Below are 22,379 nucleotides of genomic sequence, written 5' to 3' on the forward strand. Positions count from 1 at the left end.
CCCTCTGCCCCACTAGTACCCTTAAATGTACCCAGGCAAGTTACAACTGAAAGACTGGCAAGACACAGGCTTTATACTTTACTGTCTTATACAAATGTCTTTACTTTTATAAATAGAAAGTTACTTTAGCAAAGATAGTGTGTATCAACAAATGCTACTGAAAAATTTGATGTCTCTATACTGAGAAAATGAACTTAGAGCTGTACTTCACAACATATACAAAACTTTATGTACATCACAGGTTTTTTTTTTTTGTTTTGTTTTGTTCTTTCCGGTACTGGGAATCGAACTCATGACCTTGTGCTTGCCAGGCAGGTGCTGTGCCACTGAGCTAAATCACCAGCCCCACATCACAGATTTAAATAGCCAATCCAAACTACAAAACTTCTAGAAGAAAAACACTGAAAAATCTCTGTCATTCAAAAATTGATTGTTTATAATATCAAAGGCATGACCCATAAGATAATGAGCTGATAAATTAGATCTCATCAAAAACTTGAAACCGTTCTTCAAAAGATACTGTCAAGCGAATAAAAAAAAATGCCACCAGAAGACTAGAACGAAACCTTTATAAAGTATATACCTGATAAAGAATTTGTATCTAGAATAAAGAACTTTCAAAACTCAACAATACAAAAACAAACATTTGAAAAATAAACAAATAATTGGAATATTCATTTTACCTATGAAAATATATGGATGGCAGAAAGCACATGAAAACATGCTCAACATCACTGGTCACTGGGCAAAGCAAATTCACACCACAATGAGACCCTTCTGTGGTTCATATGCATAATGATATCTACCCACTGAAATGACCAAAATGAAAAACAGTAAATATCTGACTATATAATGCACTGATCATGATGTGAAGTGAGTAGAATTCCTATCCACTCTTGACAGGAAAGTAAAAATGGTACAATTACTTTGGAAAACAGTTGGGTGATTTCTTGAAAAGCTAAACGTATGCCTACTATATGACACAGCCACTTCGCATCAATCTATGTACTCAAGAGACACAGCAATATACACTTTCTCAAAGACTTGCACCTGAACATTCACAGCAACTTTATAATAGTCAAAACTAGACACAATGCAAATTTCCATCAGTGTGTGAATAGATGAACAAGTTATAGTAGATTCATATAACAGGCTACTGATTAGTAACAAAAGGAAATAAAATATTGATGCATACAATACTGCAGATAAACCTCAAAATCATTATATTTAACGGAAGAAGTCAAGTAAGAGTACGTCAGACGATTCCATTTATATGTCTAGGAAACTAAAAGTACACCAGAGTGACGAAAAGCAGATCTATGGTTATCTGGGGACAGAAAGTAGGAAAGGACCATTCATAAAGGAAGCGAGTATACTTTTGATCCTGATGGATATCCTTACAATGCCGACTGTGGTGATGGTTTCGGAGATGTGCACATATGTCCCAAGTGAGAACTCTGCATGCTTCTCATGTGTGCAGTTTATGATATTAATTACAGCCGAGTAAAGCTATGAAAACAATGGCCAAGGTTTTATATTGGAAAAAAACCCAATATTCATGAAAAAGAGAAACAAATCTACCTATGAATTTACTAAAACATGAAAAAAACTGAGAATTGAGAAATTAAAATTCTTTATAAGAGAAATGATTCAAACTGACTAACATCTCCTCCCCATACAGGAAGAAAAAGGCAATGTGAGGAATATCAGTTTCAATGTTGGCTGCCTTCGATCCCTGCTAGGAAGGACACATACCAAGGCAGCTTCCAGAGCCACATTCTCAGCTGCCAAGCTTGGAGGAAGCCAGGGCAGTTCACCTGTTGGTTATGAACTTGTATATCACACTACATAATTTAAGCGCTCCAGGAATACATTCTAACTGGAATCGAGACCTGTGGATGATAAATAGTTCTGGGACAAGTTTCATTTATCAAATACCAAAGGAAGTACCCACTGAAGTGTCTGAAGGCAGCCTCTGTACAATCTTTTTAAATAGAGACGACTTATAAAAGATCAATTTATGATTTCTTGACTACACGATGGTACAAAAACACATACGCACAACCCTTTTATCGTCACCTTCAGTACACTGACCAATGAGTTATACAACATATGCAGTGTGTGACTCAAAAATAAGTGCTGCCCCAAAATGCCTGATGTGGAATTTTAAAAAAGAAACACCTTCTCTGTCTCATACCACAGGTTCAAGAGAAAGACAAACAAGAGGAATATTTCACGAGAAAAAGACTATGCACTCATATATAATGGAAGATTGATATTAAAAACGATTAACTGAAGTAGTGTACTTCTGACCTTCTCGTCTCTGTCACATAGGCAGGGTGTATCTTAAATTTTATGGTACTCATGGTCACAGACAAACCGAAATCACAACACAGGTAAAACTAACAAACGTGAAGCCACAGCTGTTTCCAAGGTAAACTGAATGATAATTTGGGCAATATGTGATTATTGACTATTCAGAGACAGACTGACTTCTGCTTGGGGGCTTCATTGTGGTTGGTGAGATTATAATGTACTTGTGAAAATGTTATAATTACTGAAAATGAGAGAAAACGATCTGCTAGAAAAAAAACCTGCTGTACTGAAACACACAGTAATCAAGATCCCACACTTTGAATTCCACAACATGGGAATGTGTCTTTCACATAGCTTCTGAAATTAATCCCCTGCCCTCAACCTCCTGAAACTGAAGCAAAGGTTGGCAGGAGCTGTGTAGAATGAATCTTGTCTCCCAGAACCAGGGTGGTGGCGGGAATAGGTATGGAAGGAAGGCACGGGGGGGGGGGGTGCAGTCCAGGGAAAAACATGAATATTCAGCTAAGACTCCTACCACAAAGATGACTGTTCTACCAGGCAGTAACTTCTCATAGTGTTAAAACAGTGTATGGTATTTGACATTTCTAAATTATTATCCTCCTGAAATTTTTATACTCTTGCTTACATGTTGCAGAAGAAATGTTTCTAAACTACGTTGGATAGTTTCCTTTTGCTTAATTGTACCAGTATTGATCACAAAGAAATGAATGATACACAGACCACAGTGTATATTTTCCCATGTATTTACTTGTGCAACATTGGACGAAAGTTTTGCCCTTTCTGAACCTCATTATCTTTAACCATAAAGAAAACAGAGTTAATTCTTGATTAGGCGACTGGGAAGTAGAAGAGAAGCCCGCAAAGAACCGTGGCTGAAACAGAATTAGTCCTTGCTACGTGCTGACTGGTGGTCCTTTTTCTTGCTGAACTGAAACCCGTATGGAAATATAAAACTATGGATCGATCCATGCTGCAGAAGAGGGGAGAAGACTTTGGAAGCAACAAAGACAGCAGAGAAACTCTTGGTTTTATGCCACAGAACATAAGCTCCATCGGGACAGAGACCCTGCCTTTTAACGCCATGTCTTTATGTCCGACCTAGAATGGACGCACCTGGGGGGCAGTGAAATATCTGTAGAACGAACAGAAGGAAGACGAACAGGCAAGGGAGGGGGCTTTCCATCCCACTGGCCAAGTGAATTCGTGGAAGGAAACAGCGGCCAAATTTGTTTGATTACCTCAGTGAATAACTAGGAACTGACAGAATGTTTTAAACTTGAAAATTCTCTTGCACTCCCTTGAGTATCCAGAAATTGCTCCAGAAGACATTGCTCTTTCCTGCACTGGTGCACTCTCAACGGATGTGCAAACACTGCAGTCACTGTGCCATCTTGTGGTCATGTCTAGAAAGTTCGTCTTCGGCAGATACCATCGTCCGCCTACCTGCACGGAAGTGCTGGGCATGGGCAGCAAGAAGAACTGTCAGGTAACAAATCAGTGCCATTGCGTAACTACCGAGGAGCGCGTCGCCTACCGGGGGAGGTATGCCAGAAGAGTACTGTTCATCACTACTGAGAACATAATCTAGCAGACAGAAGAATGCCACAAAGTGAGTGCAGATTAGCTACACGGAAAACTCACAAGAAGAGAAGGTTCTTCGGAACTTCCGAGGGGGGTTTGCGCAGGAAAAGCCAACAGAGCAGGGCGGGAGGTACGGTGTGGGGCTGTCCGGCTGGGCGGGCGGGGCGGGGTGTGCACCCGAGAGAGGGGCGCAGAGCAGGGCAGGGCCCGGCAGTGTGTGGGCTGGGGGTGCAGCCAGGCCAGGCTTCCTCCAGTGGAGCTGGTGTCCTAAGCAAGGCGGGAGAAGTACGGCTGCGGGCGCGGACCCGACTGCAAGCAGTGAGAGGGCCACTGGCTTTGCCGGCTTAACAGCAGAGGAGGAAGCTTAACAACCTTGCCGGCTTAACAACCAGGAGCTGGTCAGGCTGTTCTGGGTCTGTGGAAGCGGGCGCACCAGAGGGTACGAGGTCACGCGGACCAGCACTGTGGCCTGAGTGAATGACCTGCCCCTTCTCCACTTCAGTTCCCTCAGCTGTAACGCGAGGCAGTCAGTCAAGCTCTCCTGCGTTGCGAGGAATAAATGACGCTGTTTGAAAGGACACAGCACAGCCAGCAGCACTCAGAAAGAATGTTACTAACTGCAACCGACAGCCACAGAGTGAAGAGCGGCAACAGCCTTGACAGCTGCCCGTCACAGAGGCAGAAGGAAGAGGGTGTTTCCGGAGGCAGCAGCGAGGAGAAGGTGTACGTGCTGCTTCCTTCTGATCTGGTTACGTGCAGGCTTTTGATGATCATGGAAACAACTACTCAGGTTGAGTGTATGCGAAGAATCCAGGTACTAAGCACTCCTTGTCGTTGCGAGAAATGATGTTCATTGAAGGCGAAGCTATGGAAATGAGAGCGCTCTATGTTGCTGTGTTTTTTGTTTTTCAAAGATGGCAGAAATGCTAACAGGATGGATCAGGTGGAAAAGGAAAGGCCAACAGAGGAAGGGTAATGAACTGGAGGGGACAGAACCCACGTTACATGCAGAGAGGCAGGGTAAGGAGGTGTGTGCAGATGCTGAGCTAGAGACTAACTGGCACAGGAGGGGTGCACAGACAGTAAGGAGGGAGGAGATGACGCCTACGCGGCGCACAGGTGAACAGGTGTTGGAGGAGAACATTCTAGCAGAGGCAATGGCAGACATGAGAAATACAGACTGCTGAGTGAGAGTGCCTTGGGAGGCTGGCACTGGGGAGAAGGGGGAAGAAGGAAGGAACAGAATGTCCCAAGACAAAAGTAATGGAGGGTCAAATCCTGACAGGGCCTGGGCTCACTACTCATATTATTCCTACATCACCTGCTAACATCACTGCCCCTCGTCATCTGGAGATACAAACAGACAGCGCACACACACGCACATGCACACGCACACGCAGAGGCAGAGCATGCTCCCAGGGTGGGGAGCAGCAAGGCAGGCACAGAGGGTAGCCGATGTGGCAGAATGGCCTAGGACTCGAGCTAGTGCCAGCGTGGCGGCATCAAGCAAAAGCATGCGAGACCAGCAGGAGCACACAGGCAAGGGCAAAGTCAGTGCTAAAGCCTGAAAGCATGGTGAGAGGGAAGCGGGACTCGACAGAAGCAAGGGAGCAAGCAAAGCTACAGGCCAGAGGCTGTGGTCAGCGAGGACGGTTCAGGGGTTCCGAGCAACCACGGTATGCGGCAGACCATTGTGTGAACGTGCGTATTTTCAGTAACGTACTGGAATTTCAGAGCATCTTGATTACAACTTCTGAGTAGTCCTAACACTTCAGGTTTTTCAACCGGCACCTCTCAGTTGAGGTGCCAATTTCAATCATTTTTTTTTAAAGCAAGTTGTTGGGCAATATGAATAGCTTCTCCCTTAATTTATCTGCTTTGCAAATCCTGATTCAGTTTTGAAATTAATTTCTTCCTTGGTATCAACCCAAACTTGTAATACTGTGTAACATACAACAGCAACATCAATGCTCTTAAACACAAGAGAACACCAGAAAGGAAAACCAGGCGCTCAGCAAAGCAGATGTTAACACCCACACCTATCACACACTTTATTATCAAAGTGCATACCATGTACCGTTAGTGTCAGTAATTCAGGCAAAATAAGAACAAGTGCAGTTACCAGAGAAACTGGTACAGAGAAAACGACCTGCCTTGGATCAAAGGCAAACCTGCTGATGGCAACACAGCTGACTGCAAAAAAGGGAAAATACGTGAAAGACAAATCCAGGAAAGAGAAAGCAAAAAGCACAGGTAACGGCTATGCTTCTGTAAGCGACTGCGGGCACGCTGGGGAAGGGTAAGAAATGGCACTGCTGTGTTCTCCTGGTGACTGCGAGACTTTCCTGCAGGTCAAAATGGCCAACCAACTGTCAAGAGAAAAAGGGGGGCATCTATCTTTTTGTCCATTCATTTCACATCTAACAACTTAAAGAAAATAACCTGAAATTCCCACAAAGGTTTATGCAAAAGGTCATTCATCAATGCATTACTTAAAGCCTGGAAACAACCAACATGGACAACTAGAAGAAAGCAAAATAAACTGTGGTGCTCACTGGCAAAGTTCTAACTTTTCAGAATACACAGAACTAATACATGAACAAATAGGAAATTCTGGGTAGATACATGAGATTTATAAAGTTAAGATACAAAACAAGGGCGTCCCTAATTCAATTTCTGAAAAGCTTACACATTTTTAAAGAAAAAACATCCAGAAGAATATAGATATATTAGTATATAACATACGTCTTATGATGAGAACCCCAATATTGTCCCAAAACTAAATACCATACAGCTACACTTACTGTATTTACACTGGTAGTCTTGTTATGCCAATTGCTTACGGTACTCAATTCAATATTTACTTCTTCCACATTAAGTCTTTCCAAATTTCCTTTTAGACACTAACAATGCAGAACCTGAACGTTATAGAACAGATGGCGATGAGAGTACATAAAAAACACAAGAGGAATGCGATGAACAAGACGCAGACTTGTACGACATGTTATAGGACCAAATCAAAATCAAAACGGTAACGGACTCCGTTTCTTCAACAAAGTAAGTTTAAGCGGGAAAAATGGAAAGCCATAACCTTTGCATCAAAAATAACAAGACACACAGAGATCCACCAACTAACTGTACGTATGGCCCTTATTTGATTTGAATCATGCAAACTGATTTAACAAAATTTAAGAGACAACTGTGGCAATTTTAACACTAGGTATTTTGATGATATTAAAGAATTATTTTATTTTGGGGTATAATAATTATATTGTGATTATACCTTTAAAAAGAGTTTGTATTTCTTAGTTCTGGGAACTAAGTAATATATACAATCATTTGTGAAACCTTGATCCTGCCAAAAAACACACAGGCCAGTCAAGTGACATTCTAGGGGCTGGGGATTTAGCTGAGCGGCAAAAGCGCCCACCTGGCAAGCGCAAGGTTGTAAGTTCGGTTCCTGGTACCAGAGACAAAACCAGAAAAAACAAAAAAAACCAAAACAAAACAAACAAAACAAAAAAAAAAACCAAGTGACATTCTATGCTACCTAAGCCTGAGTGATTTCTTAGGAATCTGAGACTGACGTACAAGTAACACAGCCACAAGTAATTTTAGTAGTCATGGCCTTCAATATATACATAATTTTTTAGCAGCAGATATTCTTGGAGAGGGCTTGACCCTTTTGCCTGTCAACCAGTATTCAGCATACAATGACTAGGTGTTTACAAACTACAGTAAAGGTGGAGAACAAACTAGCAGAGCAAGGTAAGGAGCTGTGTCAGGCTGTGGGGTGGTTTGCAAGCAGCGGCTGCACGACACGGGAGAGACCAAAGCCGTGGAGTAGGCAGACCCAGCACCAAGGAAAGCACCTGCGGGACCTGGGGTAGGGGACGTATGTCAAGAAGCATTTGCTGGACGGGACCCCGGCCAAAGCCGCCTCAGCGAAGTGGTGACGTGGACGCCTGAACAAGTGCGGTTTCGGACGGCAGTGAGGAGGTAAAAGCTTGCAGGAGAAAGCGGATGGCCGGACGGAGATGCCAGCCCCACAAAGGCGGTGAACCATACAGTCTGAGCATCTCAGACACCCGCGCTGGCAGAACAGTTTCATATTCAGTGGGACAGGGAAAGAGATGATGAGCTAAGGGCAGGAGAACAGAGCTCCAGAGCCAAGAGAGGCAGAGGCTAGAGCACAGTAAGATTGGAGGGTAGGGAGCACACTGCTTTTTGGTACCGGGAATCGGACTCAGGACCTTGTGCTTGGCAGGCAGCAGCGGTGCTGCTGAGCCATGTCCCCAGCCCACACTGCTGACAACATGTACCCAATGGACTCGATTTTCTTAGTGCACATGGGGTAGAGCGACCGAATAACTGCCAGCAATTACAGTTTTATGAGATAACTATTGTAATTATTAGCTACAATTTCTTAGAACAGACAGGACTGTTTAGAAAACAACCTTTTACGTATGTCAGTGGTCAGGCATCCTGATGAGGATTTTTTCCCAAGCTTCTCTCTACATTTAGTTACTTAAATCTCTGCGTACCGTTTTTTCCTCTGTGAACCATATAAATAACCACAGCACCATTTTAGGATTTTAAGGTGCCGTCAGGAGGATTTTACAGCATCACTGGTGTAAGTGCCTTGAGCGGTGAGCAGAGAGCAAGCACTCTGTCACGTCATGTTACTGTTATTCCACAGAGGGTGCTAATCATCTTATCGGTAACCTGCATTCTTCCCAGAAACTAACCAGCCTCCTCAGAGCAGCGGGGCGGGGTGCGCAGGGAACAGGCGGCAGAGACTGGTGGAGGGAGACAGAACCTGCAGCAGGGATGGCAGAGGCTGCAGGCGGGGAGACAGACTCAAGAAGACCCCAGGTACGCATTCAAGAGCTGAGGTAGCGCTAAGCAGGTCACCCTGCCTGAGCCAATTCAGCCTAAGCCCAAGGACACAGGAGACTCCAAGCTCAGAGGGGCTTTTGGTGGGAAATGGGGCAGAGTACAAGCCAGGAGGGAGCCAGCTCCCCAAGTGCTGCGGGCTGGTGAGAAGACAGGACCCAAAACCAGCAGCATGAATCTCTTCTTTCAACTGGTAGAGCGCAGAATGCTTTAGTCTCACAAAACCTCCTAAGTGCTTCTGGCGTGCAGGTGAGAGGTAATATCAAGACATGCCAACTCCCGACACACTGCGTTTAAGGCACGGCAGGTCAAGCACCACAGCAGCACTCCAGTAACACACAAGCACCACTGTGTGTGTGTGTGTGTGTGTGTGTAGGCCCTGGGACAGTGGGATCCCCGTGTCCCCCTCCTCCTCGAAAGGGGAGCGTGTGTCCCTCCTCTCCCATCTTCGGGTGAGAGTAACTGTCTCGTCCATCTGCGTCCCTGACCTTCCACCTCCTGGTGTGTGTCGCCCTCTGGCCCTGGACTTGGTGTCAGTGTCTCCCAGCACATTCTGGTGACGTCTGCCTTCACTCTGGGTTCATCCTCAACAAGGGGAAAGAGACCTGAAGTGGTCTGTATAACTCTTTTTCCTCTCCAGATATGAGCGGTGTATGCGTCTTCTCCTCTCCACGTATCTTTTTTCCCATCCTGAAAATACAAATACAGACAGCCCACACAGACCTGCAGAGCGCCGCACACCTCTCCGGGTGAGTGTGCCTCTCAACCCCGCTGTGTCTAAGTCTGTGTGTGTCCCCCTAGGATCCCAGGTTTCCGCTGGCTCCGCGTGCTCCTCTTGTCTCCTGCGTCTCTGGGGTGCACGTACTTGTCTCTACAGTCCCCCGGCAAGGCTGCTGCGAGTGAAGGTCGGCTTCCTGCCTGGCGGCGGTCAGGAGTCTGTCCATACATGCTGGGCAGGGCTTAGCCTTGAACGACGGAGGGAGTGGGCCGGGTGGGGAACAGCAGAGATGAAACAAGACAAGCTAACCCCACCATCCAACCTTGCTGTCTTTTGAGCTTTACAATTAACAGGAGGCTAGCTGCCTGTAAGGAGCCAGCCCAAGTCTCTCCTTGCTGACCTCTCTGGGGGTTCAGTACTCTCCTGTGATACCCTCTTGGGCGAATGACTCACTGAAGAGCCCCTCACCGCTGTTCCAGGCTTTCTTAGCCTCCTTTCACCACAGTCCCCCTCTAGACTAACCTAACAACACAGCCCTCCTCCCCAGGCACTTAGTGTGTCCGGTTCTCAGAGAAAATGGGGAAGAGAAAGTTGGGAGCTCAAGACCCTCGTCAGCCCAGCAGAATGCTGGACGTGCACGGGACTGAGAAGTGCTCTGGGGCAGGCGAGTAGGTGCCTGGGCACAGTGGCAGTCACGGCAGCAGGGAGCTGGGCTAGGGCTCCCCAAGACACAGGGGAGGGAGCACGTAGGGAGATCACTCACCCCAGGAGCTGTGCTTTCCATGGTGCCACTGGCAGAGAATGGCAGGATGAGGATGAAGTCAAGGCCAGAGCGAACAGCCGGGCTGTAAAGGGCAGCCCAGGAGCCTGCCCACATTCTGGCTGACAGTCTCCAAAAAGGGCAGATGTCCGGCCAGGTGGCTCTCTGGCCAGTCCCTTATTGGTCCCTCTGCCTCCAACGTGTGGACTCCTGCACCATGGCAGGGGTTACGTCGAGAGGCGTCCCTCCAGGTGTTTCAGGCTTGATCCGTCTCACTGCTCGGGCCTCTACACAAAGGTTCCTTTATCTAGAGGTCTTCCCTGCTCACCAACTCTAAGAGCTCCTCTTCCCCAGACCCTGAACACTCTTCATCCTTATATTCCTTCTATTACCTTCCTTCCACCTGCTATAAGGTGAGGAACTCTGGTTTCTGTCTGTTTCCTTTGCTCGACAAGGGTGGGATCCGGCTTAGCTCCTGACTTGTGGCAGGTACTTGTACAATCTGCATAGGACACTGGGAAAAATACACACAGATGGAGAGATGGAGTAACAAAGAGAACGAGGCATGGAGAACGAAGAGACAGGCAGAGATGGAATCTTCATCAGCACAAAGCTGCAAGTCAAAGAACCACGAGAGGGATATGGTGCCCAGGGAACAAATGGACACTGGACGGGAAGTGGAGCAGGGAACCCTGCCAGCTCTGGGAAATGCCAGGATGCCGGTGGCTGGTACAGGCAGAAGGACAGTTGCATCGCAGAGAACTGCAGAGGAAGTGCCGGGGAGCAGCAGGCGGTGGCGAGGCGGAGAGGCCGGAGTCGCAGAGCTGCAGAACACTGCGGAACAGCCAGCGAGAGAGGCGGAAAGAGGGCCCGGACGTGGCACTGAGGGCTGCCGACGGGCGCTCTCCCCACGCACACGCTCCACGCGAGGCGGAGGGCCAGAGTGAGGGGCGCAGCGGCAGAATGGACACAGACCACTCCTCGGGGGCAAGCCGTCCACGAGGGGAGGGTCCCTGAGGAGGGGCCGGGACGAAGGCAGCGGTTTTGGGTTTTGCCTTTGAAGGGGAAGAAGATTTGAACACGCCTTGCAGGTACAGAGGAAGAAACAGGAAGTTTCAGGGTCTGAGGAGTAAGTGACATCGCGAGGACCCAAGCGGGGCTGCAGTAACCTGTGGCGTGAGCAGCTACAGCACAGCCACACGCAGCCACGGGAGTAAGCTGTCCCGACACGGCCGAGGACTCCCCAGAAGGCTCGGCACTGCCACGGGGGAATCTGGGGGAGGGAAAGAAGAGCCAGGTGAGCCATTATGCTGATGGTCCCCGTCTTCTCTGGGAACCAGGCGAGACCCCTGCTGAGAGTGGGGAAAGACGGCTTCAGGGGGAGGTTAAGTATTGAGAATTGACAGTGACATGAATGAGCACGAGAAGCCGGGCGTGGTGGTGCACACCTGTGACCTTAGCACTCGAGAGGCTGAGTTGGGAGGATCCCTGCAAGTCCCAGGCCAGCCCAGCTACACGGCGAGTCCCAGGCCAGCCACAAATGCATAGCAAAACCCTGTCTCAAAAAACCAACCAAACAAACACAAAAAGGCCCAAAACCAAAAAGCAAAACGAAACAAAACAAAATAACCACAATAAAGCAGACATTTTAAAAAATTTTCTTTGTCTCAAGGTAGTAATACTCCAATGATTCAATATTTAATCACCTTTCCCCTACTGATCAAGTTTTTAAAAAATTTCAAAGGGCTACTGACGTGTTGTGGGGGAGCCCAGAAGGAAAGAAAGAAAGAAATCCCTACTTTTCGACGCCCATGGAGAGGATTACACGAAGAACAACCTGGCCTTAGCATTTTATAACCACTGGCACACCGTGTGTTGTGTTACATTCTTTCAGACTTCTTGGCTGGGAAGACCACTTCTACCTTGGAGCCCTAACATCTAAAACGGAACAAATTAAACAATACTTTGAAGTGAAACCATATAGACATACACTGTTTATTGAACTAAAACCATTAAAAATTGAGGAAGAAATGCAGATTCATTATTCTGAAATCATACGGTTTTGTAATAAGTGTTTAAACTAAATACTAATAAAACTGTGCCTAAGATGCTTACTGTAAAATAAAGTGTAGGTTTCTATCTTTAAAAACATCCTTTAACTTAGTGTAAATAAATTTTCTCTCGACATATATTTAAAATATGTACATGTATATGTAGTCTTTATGTATATATAAAAATAAATAAACCTATAGCACTTTCGAGCTTGTTACTAGGTATCAACTTTGTGCCTGAACATTGAATTTTTGCAACATTCTTTTACAACTATATTATCTCAATGTGGACATAATTTAAGTTTACACTAATAAATTAATTTATAATAATTAGCATCTACTGCTTGTCCATTCTAAAATCTTACTTACAAAAAGTAACAGAATTCCACTTTCTGAAATCATGAATACTTCTTGCACACACACTTTGTTTATACTTCCTATCTCAGAGTGTTGTGAAAATGAAATGAGATAATATAGGTAACAGCAAAAGACTGTGATCCACCCAAACTGTTTTATGACTGAAGCGGAACATTAATACTCAAAATATTTGGGGTGATATAATTCAAAAGTCATGTTGGCTAGTGATTCAGGGAATAATTTCACCAATCAAGTTAAGTTTCTTTTTCTTTTTCTTGCTAAGCAGAAACAGTCTTTTTGTGCTCATTTTTGGTTTTGATTTTAGAAAGAACTTTTGAATAAAACTTGGCTAAAATTTTAACAAAATTCTTGTAACATCTCTCCTCTTTAAAGGATCAGAATCTCCACATTGTTACTTGGGCGATTTCAAGCTAGATATAGACTAGCCCAATTCTACTTTATTTTAATGAAATGACAGATGAAACAGATGAAGTTACCCAAAAATTTTTCCTAAATTCACTTTTTGCAGTTTAATATCATACTTCTCAACTGTGTAGTTTTTAAACATCTAGATTTAGTACATTACAAGGAAGAAGAGTGTATCACGGTATCTCTTATATTAACTTCAGTGTGTACGTTCTGTTTCCAGTAATGGTTTTGGACGCTACTGCCTCATAATAAAGCACAGAAAATGTACTATAGGCACTTCCATACACAGGGTGGCAGCACTGAGAACCACACAGACCCAAACAGCAAGAACACTTGGAATGGCCAATGGAAGCACAGAAGTGTGCCTGAAATCTGCTTAGAAAAAGTTTTTAGATATACGGGTGTGTTGGTTTTAACTGAGGAATTCCTTTTAGTTCTGGCAGAGGTATCATGCATTGTTAAAAAGCTATTATGAATCAGTCTCTGAGTAAGACCAGTAGAACTCCTCTTACAGTAAAACTGCTTTTTCTCCCTCTCCCCCTGCACCAACCAATAGAAGGTGAGCTAGTATGGTGAAATTCATCATCACATCAGATCCAGTGTTTAAGTACAGCACTTGTATCTCTAGTTTATATTTAAAAATAATCTACGATAATGATTAAAAGTGATCAAGACAAGAACTTAAGAATAACATCCCGGGAACAGGAATACTTTTTAAAAAACTAAACTACTTACAGAATCAAGAGTTGTAACTATTTGAATTAGGGCATAATGCCCCAAAAGAAGGACTTCTCAGGAAAACATCTGTAGTACTATTTTTTAAAAAAGATCCTGACAATCACTATAAAAACTGTTTAATGATTAAAAATTCAAAAACAACAGTCACTGGAGTACAAACTCATTCATCATCACTTTTCTTTGAAAAATAATGAAAGTACTTGAATATAGTAAGATTGTAATTTTTGTATTTAAAAAAAGGTATTTTTATTAACCACCAAAGGATACATGCCTTGGATCTTTTACAGACCACCAGATTTTCACATGCATTCACTCCATTTACAAACTTCTATTCCTCCCAGTTTAACAGTAAATCAGGTTATTCAGGTAAACATTAAAACCTTATTCTATGTCTAATCAAATTTATTATTTGATAATTTACTATCATTTTGATTTGGGTAAACAATTATGGCAACATGTTTTACAAATAGCATCTTTTAAAATGTGATATGTACCACTCTTGCTGAAGAGTGTCTGTCTCAGATCTTTTTCTTAAAAAGTGAAGCAAATCATATTAAAGGGTAAGCCTGATACATAAACTTGACGAACAGTTAAGTCGGGTATTTGCATGCTAAGTAGATCTGAGGATGCTCAGGTATTATGAAGGGAAAAAAAAGGATAAAATGTCACTAAGCCCCACTGGGTGTGACCTATACTCACAGGCACTATCTTTCTTTGAAATATTTTAAATTCCTCCAAAAAAAGAACTAGTAGATCTGCTTCTACTACTTGTGGTGTAATTACCCTACTTTATTAAATGTCTAATTCTGTTACAATGCTGAAATTGTATGCATTTGAATAGTGATTTTCAAGTAAAATATTATTACTATTGGGAGAGAAACACAACCTAGATTAAAATTTTACCAATTAAATTACCTCAAACAATAGTAAAATATCAAAATACATAAAAAACATTTACTTAGATCTAGGAAAGTATTTTAAAAATACAAAGAAAACAAATTCACATCTGAGATGTAGCTTTTAATGAGATATGCTGGTTATGTTAATATTTATTTTTAAGGTTATGATAAATCTTATCCAAATACATAAAGTGATAACTCTTCCATAAACTATAAGTTTATACAAATTTGGTTTTGAAGTAATGCAGCTAATTTCTCTTCTTTGGAATGGAATAATTAAAGAAATTACATTTGGGAAATGCAAAATGCAACATAAGAAAAGGAACTACATAAAATGGTACTTTCACTTCATTGCCAAAAGTTGATAAAAATAAAACCTACTTATAACTCCTTCAGGTTTTGATGAAAAGTAATGTGAGTGCTGTGTAATTTCAGCATTAAGATAATACAAGAAAATAAAATCAAGTTACTGAGAAAATCTAATAGATTAAAATTTAACTGGTGTTATTTTGAACCTGTATACTTGAACTACCTTAACTTTCCTTCCAGGTTTAATTTCTTAAAATTCTCTTGATCAAAAATAGTTCAATCGGTGTTTACTAATGTATGTCTAAGGGAACAAAACTGACTGTGACACTTTTAAATTTTACCTTTTAGTCCAAAAGGTTAAATTTCTTATTCTCTAGTTGATTTCTAATCTGAGCCTCCAAAACTGTACCTCAATGTTAAAGGCTCTAATGTTTAACTACTGATTACAGAGATACAATTTTTAAAAAGTTAGATGTCAGCCTTTTAGTTATAATATTTATTTCAAGAATTAATGCTCTCTTGTACACATGCAACTGCAATGTTGGTTTATGAGAATAATCCAAATACTTAATAACTAAAAATTTAAAATGAGGCTCTTATTCTCAAAAAAAGGTAGAATTTAAGATTTTGCAAAGTTATATCATCCACAAGCTGTAGAGGACTCTAATAGTTTAAAGAAAAGATGCCTCCTGCACTCAGAGTATTTTCCAATACTAAGGGCACCTTCCACTCTGGAACATAACAATAACAGGTTTGAATTATCCTTCGGAAGAAGCAATAGCCAACTACTAAATGTTACAGAAAAATCCCCCAGTATACACCTTACAACATCCCAGAGATTAAGAACTTTGTTGGTAAATGTTCTTGTCTTATGAAAAAGCTTTTTAAATGTTACTAAGTTTATAGAACACACTTATATTGCCCTAGGAAAGTCCACAGAACACACCATTCTTAGACTAAGGGTGTAAAATTTACTTCACCAACTTAAAGGCAAGTGTTAAGCATTCTAATAAACAACGAAGGAAATAATTTTTAAGAGTTTCTAAGATTCTCAGAACACTTCAGCAAACTACACATTTAAAGCAATCTTTAAAATCTTTTTTAAAAATAGTAGAAAATAATCTTTTCTTATTATTTTTTAAAAGAACTCCAAATAATTATTACAAATTATTCTTACAATTTAATTTAGTTTAATACAAATCTAAAACAAGGAGAAAATGCTTTGAAGATCCATTTTTTAAAGGTCATTATGAATCCAGCAGTTTGTATTAAAAATATTCTTACAGATTCCCCCCAATTAGCATTCTCCTTTACTAAAATTGACAACTTTTGCTATATTCTGGTTATTCTGCATTCACACATGTTGAATTTTAAATTTGCCATAACTGTTATTTTATTCCGAAACTGCTGTCCACCTAGTTCTTTACCATCAGTTTTAAACATTTTAGTTTACATTTTTGTTGTTCTTATATACTTTTTCAATGTTTAAAACTCTTATTTTTAGAAGACATCAAAAAGAGACTTTTGCTTCCTAAACCTTCACATTTCTAGGTATTCTATGTTATTAAATAAGGAAAAGATTTCACTGAAAAACAGCAAGGAAATGCTTTATGCAAACTGCCTTTCCCACTAACCCAGGATATAAGTGCACAAGCTCATCCATTCTGCACACGCATAGGACTTCTGAGGTAGTCATCTCAAACTCCCAGCACACACTGCGGTCAGTTTTAATACCATGATCCTGTAGTAACTCTGCTTACAAGACATCCAGGGAGTTTTAAACACTAACAATTTTAGTGCAATATCACACCACTTCACTTTTTAAAAATGAGATAGCACTTTTTATACTTTTTTGGTATTCTGATAATTATTTTTTAAAAAGAACAAAATCCGAAAGACAAAAAGTACCAGTGCACACACAAAACAAAAAATATTCAAGTGCTTTTGTCTGTCCCACACTAGCATGTCCTGATCCACATCACCCTACAAAAAGAAGGCAGGGATAGGTACACACACTAAGCAGAATGCAAATCAGGGGGCAGTGGGGCAATTTAAAAGTATAAATCAAATTACGATTCTGTAATAATTTCTAGATCTCTCATTCAGACCTACTTTTCATAACTTCAAGTGTTAATAACTATACACTTTTATAAAAGTAACTATATTACTTTTCTAAAATAATCTAAATCTTTAAATTTAATTTCTGAAATTAAATTTAAAAATTATATTTATGAAGGATATATAAAGAATGCCCTGACATAAAGGAAAAGCAGTAACATGGTGATTTCAGGTTTGCATATTTCAAAAAATTTAGTGGATGAAATAAATATAAAAAGCAAAGATTAGTTACCTCTAAAGTGTTCTTATGGTAGAATGGAAAAGAATTCCCATATATGAATTCTAAAATCATAGCTACCTTTACAGTTCATCCATTGGATGTACCCTGCCCTCAGATTTAACTTATTTGTAAACCCTTTCTCAAGGCTACCTAAACACTTTACTAATTGGTTAAACATGTTGCCTACATTAATTCCTGCTAAAAAATTTAAAGTTTTACCTTTGTTTTTTGGTAGCGATGATATACATTTAAAGTACTGATTCTTTTAGAAAAGGTGTTTATCAGCTTCTTAAAACATTTTAAAATTGGCACAAGGAACAATTTATAGCCAATTGGTTAAACATGCTGTCTACATTAATTCCTGCTAAAAAATTTAAAGTTTTACCTTTGTTTTTTGGTAGTGATGATATACATTTAAAGTATTGATTCTTTTAGAAAAGGTGTTTATCAGGTTCTTAAAACATTTTAAAAATGGCAGAAGGAACAATTTATAGCCCTTTTACATTGAAAATGTTGACTATCTTACATATTGCTAGACAGATTCAGCTTTCTCCTTCTGAAATTCTTTTCTCACTCAAGTAACTAAGGAATCTAATATGTTATTAGTATAAAAAGAACAAATTTATATTTATTTCTTATACATTTGCAAACACATCAAAAAGAACATGTACTCCAGCCAGTGTAAGTGAAGTGATACATTAAAACTTTTTCTTGAGTGTTTATTTGTATGTGTATGTGATAGACAAAATTTCACATTATTTTAATTTCCCAAAGAATGGTATTCTAAATAAAAGATATGAAAACATTCCTAGAAGGATGATCAGTTTGATTACACAGTTCAACAGAGTATTTAAATAAAACTTCAAAGATAGGTATAGAGAAATGTTTTAGTTGCCTGGCTTTTCAAATCTCAGTTAAGAGAGAAATAAAACATGTAATTTAAAAAACAACAATTTAATCCTTGAAAAGATAAATCTCCACAATGGCAAACCAAAATGTATATGGTAACAACCAGGATTATTTTAAAAATTAAGGAAAACTCCCAATATTTTATGAATATTAAAACATGAAAAGTATCATTAAAAATTTTAAACTATATTGTTAAAAAATTCACTAATAAATTTAGGAATAAAATGTCTGCTTATTAAAATATTTTGGTTACAATAAATATACAGACATAGAATATTATCAGTATTACCTGCAATTACAAATCATCTTCCACAATCACTAAATTCCTTATAGAATTTTGAATAGCAAAACTAAGCATATGAATTTTAAATAAGAATCTCTATAAGGTTTCTCTAATTCTAACTCAAATAAAAGTTTTGACTATACAATAACCCTAGATTATTGGTATAGTTCAACAGTAGCCTCCAACAAAGGTTGTTCCACAGTTAGTATTTCTAAAGCATCAAAAACCCTTACTATAAACAATTCAAATTAGATATTGCTGTACCTTAGTTAAATTGGACTCTCTAAGGAATTACAGATTGGATGTTTTTGCAGTCTGAGTGCATTTTCTAATTCAGACAAGTAGCTAGTTGTGTAAAACCCAAAGATGAAGTTTTATATCACACTATGTGACCAACAAAAAAAATCACAGTATCAGCACTTTTATTTTAGGGTGACAACAAACCAATCATAACCTGAAGCATTCAACAACCTAAATAACTCAATGATCTAATATAATTGCAAGAAATACTTTCCCTTCACTTTTACAGAGATTGAATTATTGATACTAGCATATGCCTTGTCAAAGTGGAAATTACTCAAGATCTAAAAGTCTCGTTTATTTTAAACACAAAACATAATTTTGACTATAGCCAGTAAAATTGTCTTGAGACCCAGAACAATGAAAATGTAAGAAAAAACTCAAAGGTTTTGCAAATACTGATGGCATTCTGAAACCTCTGGACAGAAGATTATGTGAGGAGTGTTTGTCTTCTCATTTAATAGGTTAATCCCTTTCTAATCAATTTTGATTTAACAGTGGTTCATGGCATTATTATTTAAAATGAACTCTTAGAGAGTTGTAACTTATTCCAAAATGAGAAGCCACAAGATGATGTACTCCAATACTTCGGATGTAGTGTTGTTATGGAGACATTTACAAAAAGGCACCGAGAAGAGCTCAATTATAAACACAAGTTACTATATCATAGGCTATAAAATTTGTTTATATAGTATGGCATAAAACCCCCTCCACTCCATATAAGAAGCTTAACAAATCAGCTATAACTTTAATCCATTTCTATAAATCATAAAAAAATGGCAAACAGGCATTTATTTCAGAAACACCATATACCTGTGAAAAAGTAACCCAAGTAATTTCTATTCCAGATTAACCTTGATCCCAATAGAGAACAGCGAACAACTTAAGCAGCATATTTTAAACTTTGAAAACACTACAGATATCTAAAACATAAGACAGTTGATAGTTGTTTACAAGGAGCAAACATTTCCTGCTAAATAACACAAATAAATTCCAAAAGATGCAAACTGACAAGTCTCAGGATTTTAAAATATTTTCATTTCGAAGGCAAGGAATTACAGCACACGCACAGGCTGGACTTCACAAATGAGTATATATGTACAGCTTGCCATGGTCCTGGTGTGTGTACCCTCTCAAAAGCCTACTGCGTATACTGTGGAAGAATCTTCATCACTCTGTCTGCAGTTTCCAACTAGAAGTCTTCAATGTACTTGAAGCCAAATTGATTATTAGGTATTTTACTGCTTTTACAAAATGGCTGTAAAATCATATTATGGGCATACACAGCTCTTTGATCACACTGCATAGAGTTCCTAACTGTTCAATAATGCTATACCATTGCGCCACACACCTTAAACTACTTCCATTTTTCCACAGTTCCTCCCCAAATCAGCTTCCAGAGCAAAGCAATGTAACATGAAAAGTACCCTGGGAGGGCTTGCTACACAAAAGAACAGCTTGGGTACAAACTGAGCCATACACACAGCCGTCCTGGGCTCAGCCTGTTTACCCCTGCTCTCCCTCCATCCCTCCCAAAGGTGGGTGCCCCTGAGTCATGGAAAGAGAAGGCTCTTCCAGCACCACACCCTCCCCGCACCCCTGCACAGGTCCTGTGGCAGTGGCTCCGTGCAGGTGAGAAAGCCACAGGAAAACAGAAGCTGCCCCTTTAAAATGCCCTGCTCTGTCCCACCTCCCACGTGGAAGCAACATCAGCAGCACTTGCCCAGGAACTCCGATGTGATGCAACAGGCATCACCCCTCCATAGAGATGCAGCCAGGGAGCCTCAGCCCAGCTCTCCTGAGCGAGGGTGGACAGGTGAAGCAGACGTGTCAGGCAGGGACAGCCCAGCAGCTCGCCTCCCTCCCTGGAGGTGCCCAGCCTCGAGGGCCAGGCGCTCTGAGCAGCATCCCCTCTCCACCCCTCTGCTCCCGAGCCCAGTTTAAAGAAAGGAGGGAACCAGGAACAAAACCTGAGGCACAAACGCGACGAAAATGCGATCTACAGCCGGAAAGGTTTATTCTTCCAATCACACATATTAACTCTATTAAGAAAATGGCATCACTTTCTTTCCACTAAAAAAAAAAAAAAAAAAAAAAAAAAAAGCAAAAAAAAAGCCCAAACCTCGCAAAGATCATTAAAAAGGAGTTATAAAATAGCAAATATAGTGTTTATCTTATCTCAGATCAGCCCACAGTCCCAGTAAGTTCAGCAGTTTCTGCTCCACCACCTCCCCCGCCCTCCCTCTGCTTCTCCAGCATCGGATTTTCACGTTTTCTCATTGTCGGTTGAGTTATAAAAGGCTTTTGCTCTTCGAAAGTTTTAAAAAATAAATAAATATTAACTCCTTGGTCTCTGCAAAGTCAAAATGGGCTTCAGGGGAAAGGCGGTTCACACTTCTACCTTTAGCGAGAAAAGGGGGAGCATCCCGGATTTTTAGGGATTTTTTGCGATTTTTTAAAAATTTTTATTTGGTTATATGCCTGAGTTCTCCCTCCATTTTGGTTGTTTATGATACTGACAACAAGCTGTCCCTGCTCGGTGCCGATCTCCTGCTTTCATTTAGCACCCCCGCCGCTCCCCCCGCGCTCCCCGCACCCGGCTCGCACCTCCCCGCAGACCCCGCACCCGGCCCGGCTCGCCCACCTGAGGGGAGGGCGAAAGCAGACCCGTTTCTGCGGAAAAGAGCCCCTCTCTCGACAGGGGGGCAGAGTTACCCCAAGTCACGCCGAGTGCCCCCCAAATACTGCCGACCGCGGGTTTTCGCCAGGCCCCTCGGGGAGCGACCTTCCTCCGGGATGTTTTGGTGGAAAATGCGGAGAGTTTACTCCCAAAACCGAATTTATATTAATTTTTCCCTTATTTTTCGGGTCTCTAATGTCTTCCGCTCTCGCTGCTGCCGCTGCCGCTGTCACAATATTCACAGCACCAGGGAGGAGGAGGAGGAGGAGGAGGAAAACTTTTCAAACTTTCCAGACCCCGGGCGAACGTGTTTTCCTCCCAGCGCCCTCACCTCCGGCGCCGGCCCCTCGCCCCCCGCCCTGTCAGCGGCCGCCCCGGACCCCGCCGCCCCGCGCCCCATTTTCTTTTATTTTATTGCCGTCTCCCCGGGGTCCCGGGCAGGGCTGCGGGCGGCACGAACTTCTCCTCCCGCGGCCGCCGCCGCCGCTCCTCTGCCCCTCGCCAGTCCCATAATTTAAATAACCCTGATATTCCTCCCGCTAACCGCCTCGCCGCCGCCCGGACCCCGGCAGAACTCACCGCGGGGCTTTAACATCCTCCCTCCGGCCCGTCCGCCGCCTTTACACCGCCCGCGGAATTTCTAATAATTTTTTTCTCATATTTCGGGCTGGACGCGGCGGGCCTGGAAATTGTTTCCTTACGCCTCTTTCCAGCAGCCATTGTAGTGTATGCGCTGCCCCTGCAGCCCAACTTGCAGCTGCCGCTGCTCGCCGCTGCCGCCGCCGCCGCCGCCG

The 22,379-nt window shown here is 41.8% G+C and overlaps 1 protein-coding gene across 2 annotated transcripts in view; it reads right to left on the bottom strand.

The window, feature by feature from the left end:
• The window catches only part of Plag1 (pleiomorphic adenoma gene 1), a 42,628-nt gene extending 20,255 nt beyond the window's left edge, over positions 1-22,373 (bottom strand). For both annotated transcript variants that reach the window (XM_005396081.1, XM_013520253.1), the window contains exon 1: positions 22,165-22,373. The gene's annotated coding sequence lies outside the window, so the exon portion shown is untranslated. The remainder of the gene's footprint in view (positions 1-22,164) is intronic.
• Between the last annotated feature and the right edge of the window lie 6 nt (positions 22,374-22,379).

This window comes from Chinchilla lanigera, unplaced genomic scaffold (assembly GCF_000276665.1).
Source record: "Chinchilla lanigera isolate Chin_1 unplaced genomic scaffold, ChiLan1.0 scaffold00053, whole genome shotgun sequence".
In the NCBI taxonomy this organism is placed as follows: Eukaryota; Metazoa; Chordata; class Mammalia; order Rodentia; family Chinchillidae; genus Chinchilla; species Chinchilla lanigera.